Source organism: Tachyglossus aculeatus, chromosome 24 (assembly GCF_015852505.1).
Source record: "Tachyglossus aculeatus isolate mTacAcu1 chromosome 24, mTacAcu1.pri, whole genome shotgun sequence".
Taxonomy (NCBI): domain Eukaryota; kingdom Metazoa; phylum Chordata; class Mammalia; order Monotremata; family Tachyglossidae; genus Tachyglossus; species Tachyglossus aculeatus.
This window is the reverse complement of record NC_052089.1, coordinates 24,254,627-24,275,914: the sequence shown is the minus strand read 5'-3', so window position 1 is coordinate 24,275,914 and position 21,288 is coordinate 24,254,627. Positions and strand designations below refer to the sequence as shown.

Below are 21,288 nucleotides of genomic sequence, written 5' to 3'. Positions count from 1 at the left end.
ATGGGTTGTGCAATCTGCCTTTTTGTCAATGAATCGTCTTTGTTTTTTCTCGATTCATTTTGAAATGCAGTTTTCCCAACTGTTGGTTAAATGTCCCGTCTGCTAAAGTGGGTTGGCTTAAAAGAGAAGTTTGGCATCGGATTTGATTTCAGGAGGATCCCGATAATGATCACTCCCATAATCTTCCCTGATGAATTCCCCTCATTTTATCCCCAAAGTTTCGCACTAACCACACACTTACTTGCTCACGGTCACTTAAGGCACTTTTGTAAGCCCACATTCACTTCAGTAGCCACTTTCCTTCTTCCTGCCTTTAATTATTCGTGTGTGTCTCCTCTCCTGGCTGGTAAACTCTGTGAAGTCAGGGAGCCTATCCTCTGACTCTTCTGTATTTTCCCAGTGCTGTCCACACAGCAGACATTCAATAAATGCAACCGGCCGATCAGTTGACAGTGCTCTTCACAAAGAAGAGGTTGAATAAATTCAGTCGACCAATTAGTTGATCAAACGACCGATGGATAACCTGATGGCTAGAATTGGGATGCCCATACAGAGTTCTTTCCCATTTAGAGAATTCAGGCAGTTGCCAAAGGCTTTTGGAGGGAATGCTTTGTGATGGAAGTTGAGGAGGAAACAAGTCAGTCAGTCAATTGTATTTACTGAGCAAATGCAGTGAGTGTATTTACAGTGTAAATACTCAGTGTATTTACTGAGTGCAGAACACTGTACTAAGCACTTGGGAGAGTATAACAGACACATTCCCTTCCCACAATGAGCCTATGGTCTAGAGTGGGAGACAGACATTAATGTAAATTAAAAAAGATTACAAATATGTACATCAGTGTTGTAGGGCTGGGTGGGGGGATGAATAAAGGCAGCAAGTCAAGGTGACGCAGAAAGAAGTGGAAGAAAAGGAAAAGAGGGCTTAGGGAAGGCCTCTTGGAGGAGATGGGCCTTCAATAAGACTTTGAAGCAGGGGAGAGTCATTGTCTGTCGGCTATGAAAAAGGAGGAGGGCGTCCAAGGCCTGAGGCAGGATGTGGACGAGAAGCTGGTGGCTAGATAGACAAGATTGAGGTACAGTGAGAAGATTAGCATTAGAGAAACTAATGCTAAGGCTGGGTTTTAGAAGGAGTAGAGAGATGAGATAGGAGGGGGCAATTTGACTGCTTGAAAGCTAATGGTAAGGAGTGTCTGCTTGCAGAGGTGGATGGACAACCACTGGAGGTTCCTGAGGAGTGGGGAAACATGTCCTGAACAATTCTGTAGAAAAATGAGCCGGGCAGCATAATGAAGTATGGACTGGGGTGGGGACAAGAGGACACCCCCGAATCAGAAGAGCCAGGGGGCCTCCAAGCTGCAGGATGGCCTTTTGAATCTCTCTGCTCAGGGCGCAGGGAGGAGGGAATTTTCTAAGTCAAAGACTGATTCTCAGGGATTGCCCTTGCAGAGAGACGGGCCCGCGTGGGGAATGAGAAAGGGTGAAAATCACACTCCGCTTCCCCTGGGGCGAGTCGGGCAGGACGGAGGGCGCCTGGCGGGAATCTTGCAGCTACCGGTTCGAAAGGCTCCGACCCGAGATGGCCTTAATGGAAACGGCTCAGGCCGAGGAGTTTGGAGACCCGTGCTCTAGTCCCGGCTCTGCCACTGGCTTCCTGGGTGACCCTGGGCATGTTAATTGACTTCTCTGAACCACTGTTCTCCCTGTTAGACTTTTGAGTCCCAAGTCGGGCAGGGACAGAGTTCTGCTCTGGTTAGCCTGTTGTTGGGTAGGGACCATCTCTATATGGTGCCAATTTGTACTTCCCAAGCACTTAGTACAGTGCTCTGCACACCGTAAGTGCTCAATAAGTATGATTGAATGAATGAAGTGAATGAATCTTGAGTTTTCCTTGGGACCCGGCACGTAGTAAGTGCTTAATAGACACCCAGAACAACAGAAAAAAAAAATCTTCCACAATTCAGGTTCCTGTCAAGGGCCTGCCCTATGTTCAGGTTCTCGATACCTAATACCATTCTTGACCTTACCTCTATGCAAGCACAGCCACCCAAGTCACGGTCACAGGTTTTCTAAAGGGGCTTGGGATATAAAGTTTCCACTAAGCATTTCAAAATGAGCTGGGGCCATTAGTTTTTTGGGTTTTTTTTTTTTTAAATCTCGAAAAACTTTGCCAGTATTCAAAAAGCGTCCAACCCAGGGAAAAAAAACGAATCCAGCAATTAATCCCAAAGAAGGTAAAACAAGGTTTCCACGGTCCGGGGAGTGTTTTCAATTGCAGCCCCGTCTGGCTTCCTGCCAAATTTTGGTGGGATATGAGAAACAAACCATAGGATTTGATTTGCCTGCTAGTTCCAATCTGGAAAGATCTGAATGCCCGCTCATTATTCTTCAACTTGGAAACTCCGCCGGCCTTACAAAAGCCCTGAGGTAAGAGTCACTTTTAAGTAGTCGTTTAAAACGCAGTCCCTCCGAAACTTGGCCCGTCGCGGCTGAAATTCATTTTTTTAACCCTAAGTATTTGGGCCAACTCGAAACACTACAGGACATCAGAAATCCAAGCCATTGGTCCAGGTGGTGGAGGGAAATAATTCACAAAGGTTCTATATCTAGGAATTTGAGGGTTTTCCCCTTCTCAGGAGAATAACTGTCTCTTCTGTCCTGAAAAGCCAAACACAGTATACCAATGAATCGATGCAAAGGCCAGGGCCAAGGTTACATTTTTATGTGGGTTTAATGAGCCTTTTTTTAGACCGGTTAAAGGAACGCTTTTATGCTATTCAGAGCTGTGGGATCCCACGGTGGAATCACTGGGGTGGGAACATTTGACGAGGGTCACTGAATGGCCTCCCTATGTTGCCCGCCATCTAATTAGCCAGTCCCTTCCCCGCCCGCCCCCTGAAACGACTGGGCTTGGGCCGCCCGTGGTCTTTGGACCGCCAGCTGTGACCACCCACCTCCTAGATCTTTGGAGACCCAGGTGACAATCCAGCCCCCGTCCCTACCTCCCTCTACCATGCTCCGATCCAGAGGCCTGTGCTGTGGCTGCTTTCCGCTCTAACAGAGAAAGCCGCCGTCTCAGGCGTCCTTTGTCCGAGAGACTGTTCCTTTACGCCAGCCTTGCAGCCTGGGGTAGACTATAAAACTCAATCAATCAATCAATCGTATTTATTGAGCGCTTACTGTGTGCAGAGCACTGTACTAAGTGCTTGGGGACTCTAAAACTCTTCCAAGGAAGGAACCTGTGTCTTTAACCTCTCCCCTAAAGTGCTTAGTGCACTGCTTGCAGGCAGGGAATACCACTGATAGATTCAATCATATTTATTAAGCGCGTTCTGTGTGCAGAGCACTGTACTAAGCACTTGGGAAGTACAAGTTCCTCCTTCTCTCCCCCTTCTAGACTCCCCCTTCTAGACTGTGAGCCCGCTGTTGGGTAGGGACCGTCTCTATATGTTGCCAACTTGTACTTCCCAAGCGCCTAGTACAGTGCTCTGCACACAGTAAGCGCTCAATAAATACGATTGAATGAATGAATGAATGAATGAATACAAGTTGGCAACATATAGAGACAGTCAATCAATCAATCAATCAATCAATTGTATTTATTGAGCGCTTACTGTGTGCAGAGCACTGTACTAAGCGCTTGGGAAGTACAAGTTGGCAACATATAGAGACGGTCCCTACCCAACAACGGGCTCACAGTCTAAAAGGGGGAGACAGACAACAAAACAAAACATGTGGACCGGTGTCAAGTCATCAGAATAAATAGAAATAAAGCTAGATGCACATCATTAACAAAATAAATAGAATAGCAAATATGTACAAGTAAAATAAATAGAGTAATAAATCTGTACAAAATAAAGAGAGGAGAGATGGAGAGGAAGAGTCAATGTTACAAGTAGGAAGACGGGTGTCTGACCGTCGTTCCCGGGGAAGAGACTTTTAACCCTTCCCCTCTCGGCTTCTTCAAGTCCCCTTTAAGAGGTTCATTCATTCAATCGTATTTATTGAGCGCTTACTGTGTGCATTCATTCATTCAATCATATTTATTGAGCGCTTACTGTGTGCAGAGCAGGTTCCTGTCGTACCAGTTCATGGAACTTGCAGAAACCATCCCGGGAACTGCAACTGCGTCTCGTTCATTCATTCAATCATATTTATTGAGCGCTTACTGTGTGCAGAGCACTGAACTAAGCGCTTGGGAAGTGCAGTCTCGTTCTTTTCGGGGGCCAGCTTGATGTCACACATGCAAACCATCCCTCAACCTATTCTGGACAGGTGGAGTGACTCTCCCTTAATAAAGGTTTTCCCCCTCCTTTCTAGGCCACGGTGGGGAGAACGTTACGTTCAAGTTTGTCATTCTGATCATGGCAAACCCAATGCAGACCTCTGGGGGAACCTCAGAACTTCCACGATAAACTCAAGGAGTCTATAACTCCGCCGCAAAAATGTGCTTCGGGCTGGTATTTTATGGCCAAATTAATTGACCAGAGAGAGAAACTGAATTAGAACTTGGATGTGCAGGGGGAAGTTGGGGAACGATTTTGGCAGTTTGGAAACACCGAGCACAGCCTCCATCTGGGCTGGATCAGAAGAAGGGTGGATACTAGAGACCGTAGGGGGAAAAAAGGAATAGTAATAAGCGGCGTGGCTCAGTGGAAAGAGCAGGGGCTTGGGAGTCAGAGGTCATGGGTTCTAATCCGGGCTCCGACACCTGTCTGCTGGGTGACCTTGGGCAAGTCGCTTAACTTCTCTGAGCCTCAGTTACCTCATCTGTAAAATGGGGATTAAGACTGGGAGCCCCACGTGGGACAACCTGATCACCTTGTATCCCTCTCCCCCGTGCTTAGAACAGTGCTTTGCACATAGTAAGTGCTTAACAAATACCATTATTATTATTATTATTATTATTATTATTGTCATCCAAGCCCCTGCACTGGAAACCAAGGTGACCACCTGCCCACTATGCCCGCCCCCGAATTCTCCCCTTCCTGGGTCACTGGGGTGCCATGGGTGTCAGGCACAATGGGAGAAAACTCGCCTAAGTGCTTACTACATGGCAAGCATTGGGCTAAGCGCTGGGGAAGATACAGTATAAGCAGATTAGATGCCATACTTGTCCCTCACAAGGCTCATTGTCTAAGAGCGAGGGAGCACAGGGAAAGGCAAAACTGACCCAACAGGCTCCTGGGAACAGTGCCTTGCCCCCCCTGCCCCAACTTGTATTTAATCAGGCAAAGGAAAAACATGGCAGCACTCACGTTTCAGGAGTGGGGGTGTGGAATTGTCATTCACGCTCACAGACTGTGTCCAGGGTGCCATACACACCGTACACACAGCACGGGCCTGCCTTCCTTGAGCTTCCATCGTCCTGCTCTCGGAGGGCAATGTGGCCCGGCCCGAGGCAGAGATATGGTTGTGTCGGGGATGACCCCAGGGGCACAGGAGCCCCCAGGTCAGCACTCACTGGTTCCATCCTTCCATTTCGGTCCCCACTACCTGGGGGAGAAAACCGCTCTCCGAATTCCTACCCCGGACAGAGAGGATTTTCCATCTATAATACAGAATTTCCGTCTTTGAAGAGAGAGAAGCTGACCCTTTGGTAACCTGTCCTTGGAGGGATTAATTAACTCATCCGGGAGCTAAATCTCTAAGATTCCATCTTCTTTGTTCGGTTCTGTGGTTTCAGATCTCATTCCACCCCGCCCCGCATTCCACATCTCATTTACCTTATTACCTCAACTTTTCCTTAGGACCCAGGGGTTAGCCACCCCCCTCCAGAATTTCTTGGAACCGAGAGTGCTTGGAATGTTTAAGAAGAAAAACAGCCAAGGGCAAATCGAAAGTGTACTTAATGATTTGAAAATGGAGCAGCGTGCACGCGCCGCTGGTGGCGAGCACCAGGGCACCTTCGCTCTGAAACCTGCTCCCTTGGGGGGACCCCTGTGGGGAGACCAGGTGGAGAGGGGCGACTCTCAGCCGGCAGCCCGCAGCGACAACCACAAATATGTGGTGGCAATAATAATAATAATAATGCCATTTATTAAGCGCTTACTATGTGCAAAGCACTGTTCTAAGCGCTGGGGAGGTTACAAGGTGATCAGGTTGTCCCACGGGGGGCTCATGGTTTTAATCCCCATTTTACAGATGAGGTAACTGAGGCCCAGAGAAGTGAAGTGACTTGCCCAAAGTCACACAGCTGACAATTGGCGGAGTCGGCATTTAAACCCATGACCTCTGGCTCCAAAGCCTGGGCTCTTTCCACTGAGCCACGCTGCTTCCCAGCGTGGTCGCAGTCTTGGTCTGAATGCCACACTCCAGCCCTCTTGGGCCTTGAGGGTCCCGAAAAGGGGGGAAGGGGAGGCAAAGGAGGGTCTGAATTTAGCTCTTTGACCGACCCTATCCAAAGACCTGGGCCCTCACCTATGCCCATCTCTAGCTGGCAGGCTGGAGGATAAGTGGGGTTAATCGGGGAAAGCTTCCTGGAGGAGCCAGGCTTTGAGATGTGATGTACGAAGGGAAGGGGGCAAGAACATGGTGGTGTCCAGTGCAGGAGGGGCAGCAAGGTGAGGAGGAGAGAGAAAGGGAGTGTGAAGATCATCATCATCATCAATCGTATTTATTGAGCGCTTACTGTGTGCAGAGCACTGTACTAAGCGCTTGGGAAGTACAAATTGGCAACATATAGAGACGGTCCCTACCCAACAGTGGGCTCAAAGTCTAAAAGGGGGAGACAAAACCAAACATACTAACAAAATAAAAAATGAAGATCTACAAGGTGGGGATAGAAGGGCTCACACTTCACTCTACCGTGCCCCACTGAGGCCCCTGAGCTTGGGGGGTCAATCAATCAATCAATCAATCGTATTTATTGAGCGCTTCCTGTGTGCAGAGCACTGTACTAAGCGCTTGGGAAGTACAAGTTGGCAACATATAGAGACAGTCCCTACCCAACAGTGGGCTCACGAAGTCCACTGGCCTTCAGGATAACCCGGGGCCGGGCCAGGAGGTGGATGAGAGTCGAGTAGAGACAGGTAAGAGGAGGCAAGGCCAAGAGAAGGAGTGTCTGGGGCGAGGCGGAGGAGAGGAAAGCGTGGCCGGAATGGTTATGGAGATGAATCACGCCTATAAAAAAAGAAAATCTTTCCCCGCCCCAAGCATCCGATCGGTCCCCCCGAGGAACCCGCATCTCGGCTGCATGAACTATTTTCAGAATGGGTGGCCCACATTCCGCCGTAAGATCCGAGTTGGTTCTTTTCCTTTCCCTACTTTACACCCGCCCCCAAGGTGGAGGCTAAACCGCTCAGCTTGTAGAATCTCTGTAAAATGAAATAAAATTCAGAAAAGAAGGGGGCGGCTGGGGTGGGTGTGGGAAGGGTCAGGGCTGAAGCCCGAAAGGAGGCTTCTGCGGAGTTGGAAAGTTGATTGCTTCAGCGTAGTTTTTGTTACTATTGGCTGCAAACTGTAAGACCTAACCCTGACCCACAAGATATCTGGTGTTTGTGGAGAGTTTAAAAATCTGTTTTTTCCCCCAAAGAACTTTCACGTTCTTTAACTCACCTCTGCCTTCACAACATCCCTGAGTTAGGGAGAGACAGGTATTCTTGTTCCACTTGACAAATGAGAAAACAGGTCCAGAGAAGTTAAGGGAGAAGGAGTGTGGCCCAGTGGAAAGAGCATGGACCTGGGAGTGATAGGTCCTGGGTTTTAATCCTGGCTCTGCCACTTAATAATGATAATAATAATTTTTTTTTAGACGGTGAGCCCACTGTTGGGTAGGGACTGTCTCAATATGTTGCCAATTTGTACTTCCCAAGCGCTTAGTACAGTGCTCTGCACATAGTAAGCGCTCAATAAATATGATTGATGATGATGATAATAATTTTGGTATTTGTTAAGCGCTTACTATGTGCAAAGCACTGTTCTAAGCACTGGGGAGGATACAAACTGATCAGGTTGCCCCATGTGGGGCTCAGAGTCAATCCCCATAATAATAATGGTGGCATTTATTAAGCGCTTACTATGTGCAAAGCCCTGTTCTAAGTGCTGGGGAGTCTACAAGGTAATCAGGTTGTCTCACAGGGGGCTCACAGTGTTAATCCCCATTTTCCAGATGAGGGAACTGAGGCCCAGAGAAGTGAAGTGACTTGCCCAAAGTCACACAGCTGACAATTGGCGGAGCCGGGATTTGAGCCGATGACCTCTGGCTCCAAAGCCCATGCTCTTTCCACTGAGCCATGCTGCTTCGCTTGGCTGCTGTGTGACATTGGGTAAATCACTTAACTTCTCTGTGCTTCAGTGACCTCATCTGTAAAATGAGGATTAAGACTGTGAGCCCCGTGTGGGACATGGACTGTGTCCAACTTGATTACCCTGCATCTATCACAGTGTGTAGTACAGTGTAAAGCACACAATAAGCCCTTAACAAATACTATTAAATAAAAAATATGCCTTGCCCAAGGTCACACAGCAGGCTAGTGGCAGAGCTGGGGTTGGAACCCCCTGTCCTGGATGTTTCCGTTGTGGGGGTCGGAAATGAAGCGATGCCATGGCAAGTTTTCTCCCATTGTGCCTGACACCCATGGCACCCCAGTGACCCAGGAAGGGGAGAATTCGGGGGCGGGCACGGCGGGCAGGTGGTCACCTTGGTTTCCAGTGCAGGGGCTTGGATGACAATAATAATAATAATAATAATAATAATAATAATAATCATAATGGTGGTATTTGTTAAGCACTTACTATTTACAAAGCACTGTTCTAAGCACTGGGGGGATACAAGGTGATCAGGTTGTCCCACAAGGGGCTCACAGTCTTACTCCCCATTTTCCAGATGAGGGAACTGAGGCCCAGAGAAGTGAAGTGACTTGCCCAAAGTCACACAGCAGACAAGTGGCAGAGCCGGAATTAGAACCCATGACCTCTGGCTCCCAAGCCCAGGCTCTTTCCACTGAGCCACCTCTCCTGATTGGACATGAACTGCAGCAGGATTGAAGTCCTACTGCGTTCCATTAGAGCAGAAGTACCTTGTGGGCAGGGAATATGTGTTTCTGTTCCACTTCCTCAGCGCTTGGTACAGCTTTTCACATAGTAAGCACTTAACAAATGCCATCGTTATTATTATTACAGCGATCTCAGTAGGCACTCGATAAATGTCCCTACTACTATTACTACTACTGTATCCGAATAGGAAGGCGTTGTGAAGAGCTGGGGCACAGATGGAGGTGGTCTTAAATAATAATAATAATAATAATCATAATAGTGGCATTTGTTAAGCGCTTACGATGTGCAAAGCACTGTTCTAAGTGCTGGGGACATTACAAGGTGATCAGGTTGTCCCTCAGAGGTCTCATGGTCTTAATCCCCATTTTACAGATGAGGAAACTGAGGCCCAGAGAAGTTAAGTGACTTGCCCAAGGTCACACAACTGACAGTTGGCAGAGCCGGGATTTGAACCCATGACTTCTGACTGTGCTCTTTCCACTGAGCCACGCTGGTACTTCTCCTTCACACTGCTGGGGGGCTAAATGGGCTTCACTTAGGGCCTGCCACTCGCTTTTTTTATGGTATCTGTTAAGAGCACACTATGTGCCAGGCACTGTGTTAAGCGCTAGGTTAGATGCAAGATAATCAGGTTGGACACAGTCCCTGTCATTCATTCATTCATTCAATCGTATTTATTGAGCGCTTACTGTGTGCACAGCACTGTACTAAGCGCTTGGGAAGTCCAAGTTGGCAACATATAGAGATGGTCCCTACCCATCAGCGGGTTCACAGTCTCGAAGGGGGAGACAGACAACAAAACAAACCATATTAACAACATAAAATAAATAGAATAAATATGTACACATAAAATAAATAAATAGAGCAATAAATACATACAAACATATATACATATCAGTCAATCAATCATATTTATTGAGCGCTTACTGTGTGCAGAGCACTGTACTAAGCGCTTGGGAAGTCCAAGTTGGCAATATATAGAGACGGTCCCTACCCATCAGTGGGCTCACAGTCTAGAAGGGGGAGACTGACAACAAAACAAACCATATTAACAACATAAAATAAATAGAATAAATATGTACAAATAAAATAAATAGAGTAATAAATACGTACAAACATATATACATATCAATAAATCAATCGTATTTATTGAGCGCTTACAGTGTGCACAGCACTGTACTAAGCGCTTGGGAAGTACAAGTCGGCAACATATAGAGACGGTCCCTACCCAACAGCGGGCTCACAGTCTCGAAGGGGGAGACAGAGAACAAAACAAAACATATTAACAACATAAAATAAATAGAATAAATATGTACAAATAAAATAGAGTAATAAATACGTACAAACATATATACATATCAATCAATCAATCGTATTTATTGAGCGCTTACTGTGTGCAGAGCACTGTACTAAGCGCTTGGGAAGTCCAAGTTGGCAACATATAGAGATGGTCCCTACCCATCAGTGGGCTCACAGTCTAGAAGGGGGAGACAGACAACAAAACAAACCATATTAACAACATAAAATAAATGGAATAAATATGTACAAATAAAATAAATAAATAAATAGAGTAATAAATACGTACAAACATATATACATATATAGAGGTGGTGTGGGGAGAGGAAGGAGGTAAGGCGGGGGGGATGGGGAGGGGGAGGACATAGGCTTCACAGTTTTCATCCCCACTTTACAGAGGAGGTAACTGAGGCCCAGAGAAGTAAAGTGACTTGGCCAAGGTCACACGGCAGACACGTGGCAGAGCCGGAATTGGAATCCAGATCCTTCTAACTCCCAGGCCCGGGCTCTAGCCACTAGGTCTAGCCCCTTCCTTCCTCTCCCCCTCGTCCCCCTCTACATCCCCCCATCTTACCTCCTTCCCTTCCCCACAGCACCTGTATATATGTATATATGTTTGTACAGATTTATTACTCTATTTATTTTACCTGTACATATCTATTCTATTTATTTTATTTTGTTAGTATGTTTGGTTTTGTTCTCTGTCTCCCCCTTTTAGACTGTGAGCCCACTGTTGGGCAGGGACTGTCTCTATACGTTGCCAACTTGTACTTCCTAAGCGCTTAGTACAGTGCTCTGCACACAGTAAACGCTCAATAAATACGATTGATTGATTGATTGATAGGTCACACTGCTCCTCCATGCTCAGCACCTAAAAGCCCAACCTGCTCTGGACCTGAGTGTGACGACTGGGGTTCCGGAGAAGAAAATTTTAAGTCACGGCATTGGCACAGTGGAAAGAGTACGGGCTCTGGAGTCAGAGGTCATGGGTTCAAATTCCGGCTCCGCCACTTAGCTGTGTGACTTTGGGCAAGTCGCTTAACTTCTCTGGGCCTCAGTTGCCTCATCTGGAAAATGGGGATGAAGACTGTGAGCCCCCCGTGGGACAACCTGATCACCTTGTAACCTCCCCAGCGCTTAGAACAGTGCTTTGCACATAGTAAGCACTTAATAAATGCCATTATTATTATTATTATTATTATTACCTGGCCTGGTCACTCATGTCATCTGTTCTAAGCCGAGCAGGGAAGGCGGGGAAGCCTCTGAGCGCGACTGAGAAGGATATTCTAAGAATGAGGAAGTACACATTCGGATCTTTGTGGCTTTTGATGGAAACAGATGCAGCAGTGCTGTTGGGGCAAAAGACGGAGAGAGAAAAAAGGGACTTTTGTCGGGGAAATGGGGGCTGCGGAACTGGTGTCTTAGGATCCCAAAATGAAGTTGGAGGACGACGTTCCTCCCGGGAGATTTCCTCCCCGGGAACAGGTGTAACTGGTAAGACAGGTGCACAACCTAAAATCTCCTCCCCATATTGCACACATTGGCCTTTTTTGGGCTGGTGTATTTGCCAAAGGGAGGGCCTAGTAATAATAATGATAAAAATAATGGCATTTATTAAGCGCTTACTGTGTGCAAAGCACGTTCTAAGCGCTGGGGAGGTGACAAGGTGATCAGGTTGTCCCACGGGGGGCTCACAGTCTTCATCCCCATTTTACAGATGAGGTCACTGAGGCCCAGAGAAGTGAAGTGACTTGCCCAGTTGCTGCTACTGTCATTACTGCTTTTGCTGCCGCCACTCTGGTTTCTGCCTTAATAATAATAATAAAAATAATGGCACTTATTAAGCGCTTACTATGTGCAAAGCACTGTTCTAAGCGCTGGGGGGGGGGTTTACAAGGTGATCCGGTTGTCCCACGGTGGGCTCACAGTCTTTATCCCCATTTTACAGATGAGGTAACTGAGGCCCAGAGAAGTGAAGTGACTTGGCCAAAGTCACACAGCTGACAATGGGCAGAACTGGGATTTGAACCCATGACCTCTGACTCCAAAGCCTGTGCTTTTTCCACTGAGTTACATTGCCTTGTGGTTTCCCGACTGTCATTCATTCAATCGTATTTATTGAGCGCTTACTTTAATTCAATCGTATTTATTGAGCGCTTACTGTGTGCAGAGCACTGTATTAAGCGCTTGGGAAGTACAAGTCCCGAAGCAACTTCCTGAGGAGAACCTCCCCTCCAACCCCAACCGCTGCCCCGTTCTGTGGAAGATACAAAAGAGCAGACCAAACTGCTAGCCTCTTTTTTATATGTATATAAAATATGTATATGCACATATATTCCATATATATGTGCATATGTCTATTTGATATTTCTATGTTTAGTTCCTTCCATTAGAATATAAGCTCCTTATGGGCAGGGACTATATTTTGCGCTTCAGTTGTACTTTCCAAATGTTCATTCATTCATTCAATTGTATTTATTGAGCGCTTACTGTGTGCAGAGCACTGTACTAAGCGCTTGGGAAGTCCAAGTTGGCAACATATAGAGCCGGTCCCTACCCAACAGCGGGCTCACAGTCTAGAAGGGGGAGACAGACAACAAAACAAAACATGTAAACCAAATAAAATAAATAGAATAAATATGTACAAGTAAAATAAATAGACTAATAAATATGTACAAACATATACATATATACAGGTGCTGTGGGGAGGGGAAGGAGGTAAGGCGGTGGGGATGGGGAGGGGATGTTCAATACAGCGTGTTCATTCATTCAATAGTATTCATTGAGCACTTACTGTGTGCAGTGCACTGTACTAAGCGCTTGGGAAGTACAGGTTGGCGACATATAGAGATGCTCCCTACCCAACAATGGGCTCACAGTCTAGGATGGGGGGCCGAAAACAACCCAAAACATGTAGGCAGGTGTCAAAACCGTTAGAATAAATAAAATTATAACTATATGCACATCATTATTAAAGTAGAGTAGTAAATATGTACAAGTAAAATAAATAGAATAATAAATCTGTACAAATATATACAAGTGCCGTGGAGAGGGGAAGGAGGGCGATGGGGAGGAGGAGAGGCAAAAGGGGGCTCAGTGTGGGAAGGCCTCCTGGAGGAGGTGAGCTCTCAGTAGGGATTTGGAGGGAGGAAGAGAGCTAGTTTGACGGATGTTTGGAGGGAGGGCATTCCGGGCCAGGGGAAGGACGTGGGCCGGGGGTCGACGGCGGGACAGGCGAGAACGAGGCCCGGTGAGGAGGTGAGCGGCGGCAGAGGAGCAGAGGGTGCGGGCTGGGATGGAGAAGGACAGAAGGGAGCGGAGGTAGGAGGGGGCGAGGTGATGTGTTGCATCCCGTAGGTTCTCAATACTCATTACTCCTGCTCGTTGAGGCCACGATCGAACCTGACCACAAATAAGGCCCCCCAAGACCCTCTGGTGAACACCATACAGCCCCCTACTCAGTACAGACTTGTCTGCCAAACAGGCTTTCTCGATATACACTCACCCGCCAAACTCTAAATTAGTGTCTGGCCAGGAGAACAGCTCGATTCTCCCCTCTCTGGAATTGATTTACCAGATCTGGCCAGACCCCGGGATGCTAACCAATGTTGTGCAGAAAAATGCTGGGATATCTGGGCATAGAAAACTGTAACCGTGGATTTTGGCTGCCCAGAGTTGTTTTTAAGAAGGGCAGATTCCTTAGAAGCATAGAATAATAATAATAATAATAACATCAATAAGTAACCATCATCAATAGTATTTATTGAGCGCTTACTGTGTGCACAGCACTGTAGTAAGCGCTTGGGAAGTACAAGTTGGCAACATACAGAGACAGTCCCTACCCAACAGTGGGCTCACAGTCTAAAAGACTAAAAGTAATAGTAATAATAATAATAATGTTGATATTTGTTAAGTGCTTACTATGTACAAAGCACTGTTCTAAGCGCTAATCGTCAGCTGTGTGACCTTGGGCAAGTCACTTAACTTCTCTGTGCCTCAGTTACCTCATCTGTGAAATGGGGATTGACTGTGAGCCCCATGGGGGACAACCTGATCACCTTGTAACCTCCCCAGCGCTTAGAACAGTGCTTTGCACACAGTAAGCGCTTAATAAATGCCATCATTATTATTATTATTACAAGGTGATCAAGTTGTCCCATGGGAGGCTCACAGTCTTCATCCCCATTTTACAGGTGAGGTAACTGAGGCCCAGAGCAGTGAAGTGACTTGCCCAGAGTCACACAGCTGACAATTGGTGGAGCTGGGATTTGAACCCATGACCTTTGACTCCAAAGCCCGGGCTCTTTCCACTGAGCCATGCTACTTCTCTAATAATAATGATAATAATGATCTAATAATGATGATAGTGTTTATTAAGCACTTACTGTGTGCCAAGCACTCTGCTAAGCTCTGGGATGGATATAAGGTAATCGGGTTGGACACAGTCCCTGTCTCACAGGAGGCTCCCAATAGAGCAGGTACTGAATCCCCATTCTGCAGATGAAGAAACTGAGCCCAGAGAAGTGAAGTGACTTGACCAAGCTGGTTCAGAAGGCAAGTGGCAGAGTGCGATGTAGCGTCCCGGAGGGTTTTGAATGAAAGTGATTTACCAGGTTGAAACAAAATGGTGTTTATGTGCAAAAGAATCAATCAATCAATCAATCAATCGTATTTATTGAGCGCTTACTGTGTGCAGAGCACTGGACTAAAGGAATGTGGGGAAGACTCCTCCTAAGAGCAGCGGAATTGACAAAACACAAAAACAGCCATTCCAATCTAGTGCGGACCAACAGCAACCACGGAAAGTACTGGGAACTGAAGAATTGGAGGAAGCAGTTTTTTGCCGCCGCCGTGGGTTTTCCCCTCAACTGTCTAGTTCGCCAGAAAATGGCGAGATTCCACTTGAGACACAAGTGTATTATTGTACTATGGAATAATGTGTGTTTTTTCCCACTGCAAGGGGAAACAGGAAAGGTGTAAGTAGTCTGACCCATTACAAGGTCTTTGCTTAAATGTCATATCTGGAAAAAAAAAAAATGGGGAACCATTAGTAATGAGGCCGTTTGAAAGACGCCTTTCCGTCAGTAACATTTCCCTCAGGAAATGTCCCAATCCAACAGGTGAGATCGTTGCCATGAAAGAGGAAGGCTAGGGGAGGAGATGGAGGTGGTTTAGGTTCCTGGGTCTCTACCTCAATGGGGCCTTTTTTCTTTTACGGTATTTGCAAAACGCTTGCACAGCCTAAGAATCTCCTCCCTGTATTGCACACATTGGCTTTTTCTGAGCTGGTGTATTTGCCAAAGGGAGGGCCTAGTAATAATAATAAAAAAAATGGCATTTATTAAGTGCTTATTATGTGCTGTTAATCACTGTTCTAATAATAATAATAATAATGGCATTTATGAAGCGCTTACTATGTGCAAAGCACCGTTCTAAGCGCTGGGGAGTTTACAAGGTGATCGGGTTGTCCCACGTGGGGCTCACAGTCTTAATCCCCATTTTACAGATGAGGGAACTGAGGCACAGAGAAGTTAAGTGACCTGCCCAAAGTCACACGTCTGACAAGTGGCGGAGGCGGGATTATTACTCTATTTATTTATTTATTTTACCTGTACATATCTATTTTATTTATTTTATTTTGTTAATATGCTTGGTTTTGTTCTCTGTCTCCCCCTTCTAGACTGTGAGCCCACTGTTGGGTCGGGACCGTCTCTATATGTTGCCAACTTGTACTTCCCAAGCGCTTAGTACAGTGCTCTGCACACAGTAAGCGCTCAATAAATATGATTGATTGATTGATTGATTTGAACCCATGACCTCTGACTCCAAAGCCCGGGCTCTTTCTACTGAGCCACGCTGCTTCCCCGCGCTTACTATGTGCAAAGCACTGTTCTAAGCGCTGGGGAGGTTACAAGGTGATCAGGTTGTCCCACCGGGGGCTCACAGTCTTTATCCCCATTTTACAGATGAGGTCACTGAGGCATTCCTTCATTCCTTCATTCATTCAATCGTATTTATTGAGCGCTTACTGTGTGCAGAGCACCGTACTAAGCGGTTGGGAAGTCCAAGTTGGCAACATCTAGAGACGGTCCCTACCCAACAGCGGGCTCACAGTCTAGAAGGAGCACAGAGAAGTTCAGTGCCTTGGCCAAAGTCACACAGCTGACAAGCGGGGGAGCGGGAATTTGAACCCATGACTTCTGAGTCCAAAGCCCGGGCTCTTTCCACTGAGCCACGCTGCTTCTTCTAATTGCCATGCTGTAATTAATTCAGATCTCCTCCACCCCCCGGAGACTTTGTCCTTTGCTGGAAAAGATACCTTAGGCCAGGCGGTTTGGGAACTCCAGTTAATGAAGAAATACCTTGTTGCTAACCTAGATGCTTTTATTTTCCACTAAGTCTTTCAGAAGGACTGTTGATGGGAACCTGGGCAACTTTTACCGTTTCTGGATGCCAGCGGATTCTGCACTAACTCCCGACGGTTTGCCTGAACCAGAAAATAGGTTTTGAAGTTTATGGCTTGGTCAATGTATTATTAATACTAATAATATTTCTCAGTTCACTCAGAATGTCCCCTGTGGCATTCAAGTAAAACATTACTGCCGTCAACAGAGTGTGTTTCCAATTCCCCCTGACAGCAGCGCTTGGAAAATGTGTCAGATTCACATTTCAAAAAGTTCAGTGAATTTAAATCCCATTAAGATGTCAAGCTATTAGGGGGATTCTTTTTTTTAACCCTTGAGGAAAAACGCACAGATCGAATTCCAAAATATTCCACACTGGCAATCTATCTGCCAAATTAAAGATCCTTTTGGCCTTATTGAAGGCAGGATGATCTGGTCCCACTGGGTGATCAAATACTATTACTCTATTTTTATTTTTTTATTTTATTTGTACATATCTATTCTATTTATTTTATTTTGTTAGTGTGTTTGGTTTTGTTCTCTGTCTCCCCCTTTTAGACTGTGACCCCACTGTTGGGTAGGGACCGTCTCTATATGTTGCCAACTTGTACTTCCCAAGCGCTTAGTACAGTGCTCTGCACACAGTAAGCGCTCAATAAATACGATTGATAATTGATTGATTGGTCGACTTTGGAGGTCAATGTCACTGGCCAGTGGAGCTGCTTCTTTTATGAGAAGCAGCGTGGCTCAGTGGAAAGAGCCCGGGCTTTGGAGTCAGAGGTCACGGGTTCAAATCCCAGCTCCGCCACTTGTCAGCTGTGCGACTTTGGGCCAGTCACTTACCTTCCTCTGTTAGCCCATCTGTAAAATGGGGATTAAGACTGTGAGCCCCACATGGGACAACCTGATCACCTTGTAACCTCCCCAGCGCTTAGAACAGTGCTTTGCACATAGTAAGTGCTTAATAAATGCCATTATTATTATTATTTTTGCACAACAAAGGTTGAGTCTGCCTCTTCCCACTGCACTGCTGTCCACGTTCTGGTTAGAACCCAGAACTTGCCAGAGCCTGGGAGGATTGGACATGCCCCATGATGACTTCCCAAGTGCTTAGTACAGTGCTCTGCACACAATAAGTGCTCAATAAATACGATTGAATGAATTCTATTTATTTTATTTTGTTAATATGTTTTGTTTTGTTCTCTGTCTCCCCCTTCTAGACTGTATATATGTATATATGTTTGTACATATTCATTACTCTATTTTACTTGTACATATCCTATTTATTTTATTTTGTTAACATCATCATCATCAATCGTATTTATTGAGCGCTTACTATGTGCAGAGCACTGTACTAAGCGCTTGGGAAGTACAAATTGGCAACATATAGAGACAGTCCCTACCCAACAGTGGGCTCACAGTCTAAAAGGGGGAGACAGAGAACAAAACCAAACATACTAACAAAATAAAATAAATAGAATAGATATGTACAAGTAAAATAAATACATAAATAGAGTAATAAATATGTACAAACATATATACATATATACAGGTGCTGTGGGGAAGGGAAGGAGGTAAGATGGGGGGATGGAGAGGGGGACGAGGGGGAGAGGAAGGAAGGGGCTCAGTCTGGGAAGGCCTCCTGGAGGAGGCCTTCATTCATTCAATCATTCGTTCAATCGTATTTATTGAGCGCTTACTGTGTGCAGAGCACTGTACTAAGCGCTTGGGAAGTACAAGTCGGCAACATATAGAGACGGTCCCTACACAACAGTGGGCTCACAGTCTAGAAGGGGAGACTGCACAAGGTTGTTTACTCTTTGAGGGAATGGATCATGTCAACCAAATCTATTGTTCTCTCCCGAAGAAGAGTACGGTGCTTAGTACAGCGCTCTGTACCCGCTAGGTGTTCAATAATACTACCGAGTGATTGATGAATCTTAACCCTTACCCAGTGGGAAGCTGCATGGTCTAATGGAAAGAGGACGGGAGTCAGAAGGCCTGGGTTCTAATCCCTGCTCTGCTGCTTGCCTGCTGAGCAAGTCACTTTACTACTCGGTGCTTCAGTTTTGTCTTCTGTAATAATAATGATAATGGCATTTATTAAGCGTTTACTATATGCAAAGCACTGTTCTAAGTGCTGGGGAGGTTGCAAGGTGATCACGTTGTCCCACGGGGGGCTTCATCCCCGTTTTACAGATGAGGTAACTGAGGCACAGAGAAGTGAAGTGACTTGCCCAAAGTCACACAGCTGACAATTGGCAGAGCCGGGATTTGAACCCACGACCTCCGACTCCAAAGCCTATGCTCCTTCCACTGAGCCAGGCTGCTTCTCTTCTGTAAATGGACATTAAATCTTCCTCTCTCCGGCTTTGACTGTGGGCCCCACGTGGGACAGGATGGTGTCTAGCCTGAATATCTTGTATCTTCCCCAGTGTCTAGTACAATGTCTGGCACGTAGTAATTGCCTAATAAATACCACTTAAAAAAAAAGTGCAGGTTTGCATGGGTGAAGCTGGAACCCAGATCTGATCCACAGGATGAAGAGATTACATTTGGTCCCGGATAGGCCTGGGTACACCTGAACCCTAATTCTCTGTCTCCCCGTCCCTTTCTCAGAGCGGGCAGGCTGGTTTATTGGGAAGGGGACAGTCAGGACAGTGAGAAAGGTGCGTGATAATAAGGAAAATAATAATGGAATTTGTTAAGTGCTTACTATGTGCCAGTTACTGCACTAAGCGCTGGGATGGATACAAGCAAATCGGGTAGGACACAGTCCCTGTCCTGCAAAGGGCTCACAGTCTTCATCCCATTTTAATCCCGACTCCGCCAATTGTCAGCTGTGTGACTTTGGACAAGTCACTTAATTTCTCTGGGCCTCAGTTCCCTCATCTGTAAAGTCGGGATTAAGACTATGAGCTCCCAATGGGACAACCTGATCACCTTGTAACCTCCCCAGCGCTTTGAACAGTGCTTTGCACATAGTAAGCGCTTAATAAATGCCATTATTATTATTATTATAAGAGAAGCAGTGTGGCTCAGTGGAAAGAGCCCGGGCTTTTGAGTCAGAGGTCATGGGTTTGAATCCCAGCTCCGCCAGTTGTCAGCTGTATGACTTTGGGCAAGTCACTTCAATCAATCAATCAATCGTATTTATTTAGCGCTTACTGTGTACAGAGAACTTCACTTCTCTGGGCCTCAGTTACCTCATCTGTAAAATGGGGATTAAGACTGTGAGCCCCCCGTGGGACAACCCGATCACCTTGTAACCTCTCCAGCGCTTAGAACAGTGCTTTGCACATAGTAAGCGCTTAATAAATGCCATCATTATTATTATTATTATTATTATTATTAACAGTGCTTTGCACATAGTAAGCGCTTACAAATACCATTATTATTATTATTATTTTACAGGTGAGATAACTGAGGCACAGAGAAGTGAAGTGGCTTGCCCAAGGCCACATACTAGACAAGTGGTGGAGTTGGGATTCGAACCCATGACCTGACTTCCAGGCTCAAAATCTATCCATCTATCCAGAAATACGATTGAATGAAAATCCACTACACCACGGGGCAGCGTCCTCTAGGCTGTACGCTTGTTGTGGGCAGGGAATGTGTCTGTTCTATTGTTATACTGTAGTCTTCCAACTGCTTAGTTCAGTGTTCTGCACACAGTAAGCGCTCAATCATGACGATTGACTGATTGAATGACTGGCAGCACCAGCAGCGCCTGGCTTGGCCCCGAATCGATTGGGGCCCACGGCCGCGTGCTTGGCAAACGTCCCCAAAAAGACATCAATCTTTTATTTTATTTATTATTTTATTTATTTATTTTATTTTGTTAGTATGTTTGGTTTTGTTCTCTGTCTCCCCCTTTTAGACGGTGAGCCCACTATTGGGTAGGGACTGTCTCTATATGTTGCCAACTTGCACTTCCCAAGCGCTTAGTACAGTGCTCTGCACACAGTAAGCGCTCAATAAATATGATTGATGATGTTCAATCGGGCCGCTGCCTCGGGAATCCGAGCGGAAAGGCAGTCTTCTCCATGTCTGAGAGGATAACATCCCCCCAGCCCCGCACACACCCAGCAGGCCTTGTCAGGGCTTGCGAGGCCTATGAGATCTTGTCTGCAAAGTCTCCGGGAGTCAGAAAACATCCTCCAACGCTCATTTACGAGGCTGCCGGACCGCAGCGTTCCCGACCCACAGTCGCCCTGGGCCACCTCTCTGCTTCGCCCCCGACGTGTCTCAGCCTCTCTGGACTTCATTCGGGGTCACCGCGGCTTGTCAGAAGTCGGGCTCCCCGCATTCCTCACCCGTCTCTCACTGTGGCTTCTTTAATGAAAACGTCAGCCTGCCATTAGCCGTGGTCTTGGCCGCCTGCTTCCCCAAACTCAAAATCTGCCAAGGAGGCACTTTCCAGGACTTGCCCTATGACGCTATCTGATGATTATGATTTCTTTTTCTTCTTCTTCTTCAACTCTGGCAGCAGTTGAGGTGATGCCCTGACTTGCCGGAGTTATAAAATGGGCAGAAATCTGCCTGACTAGTGTGGTCACTGCAGCTTTTCATTAGGGGTGGAGCAAGTTGC

The 21,288-nt window shown here is 46.3% G+C and overlaps 1 protein-coding gene across 2 annotated transcripts in view; it reads right to left on the bottom strand.

Moving 5' to 3' along the window:
- RCAN1 (regulator of calcineurin 1) overlaps positions 1-21,288 on the bottom strand; it is a 61,862-nt gene that overhangs the window by 13,723 nt on the left and 26,851 nt on the right. The window lies entirely within an intron of this gene.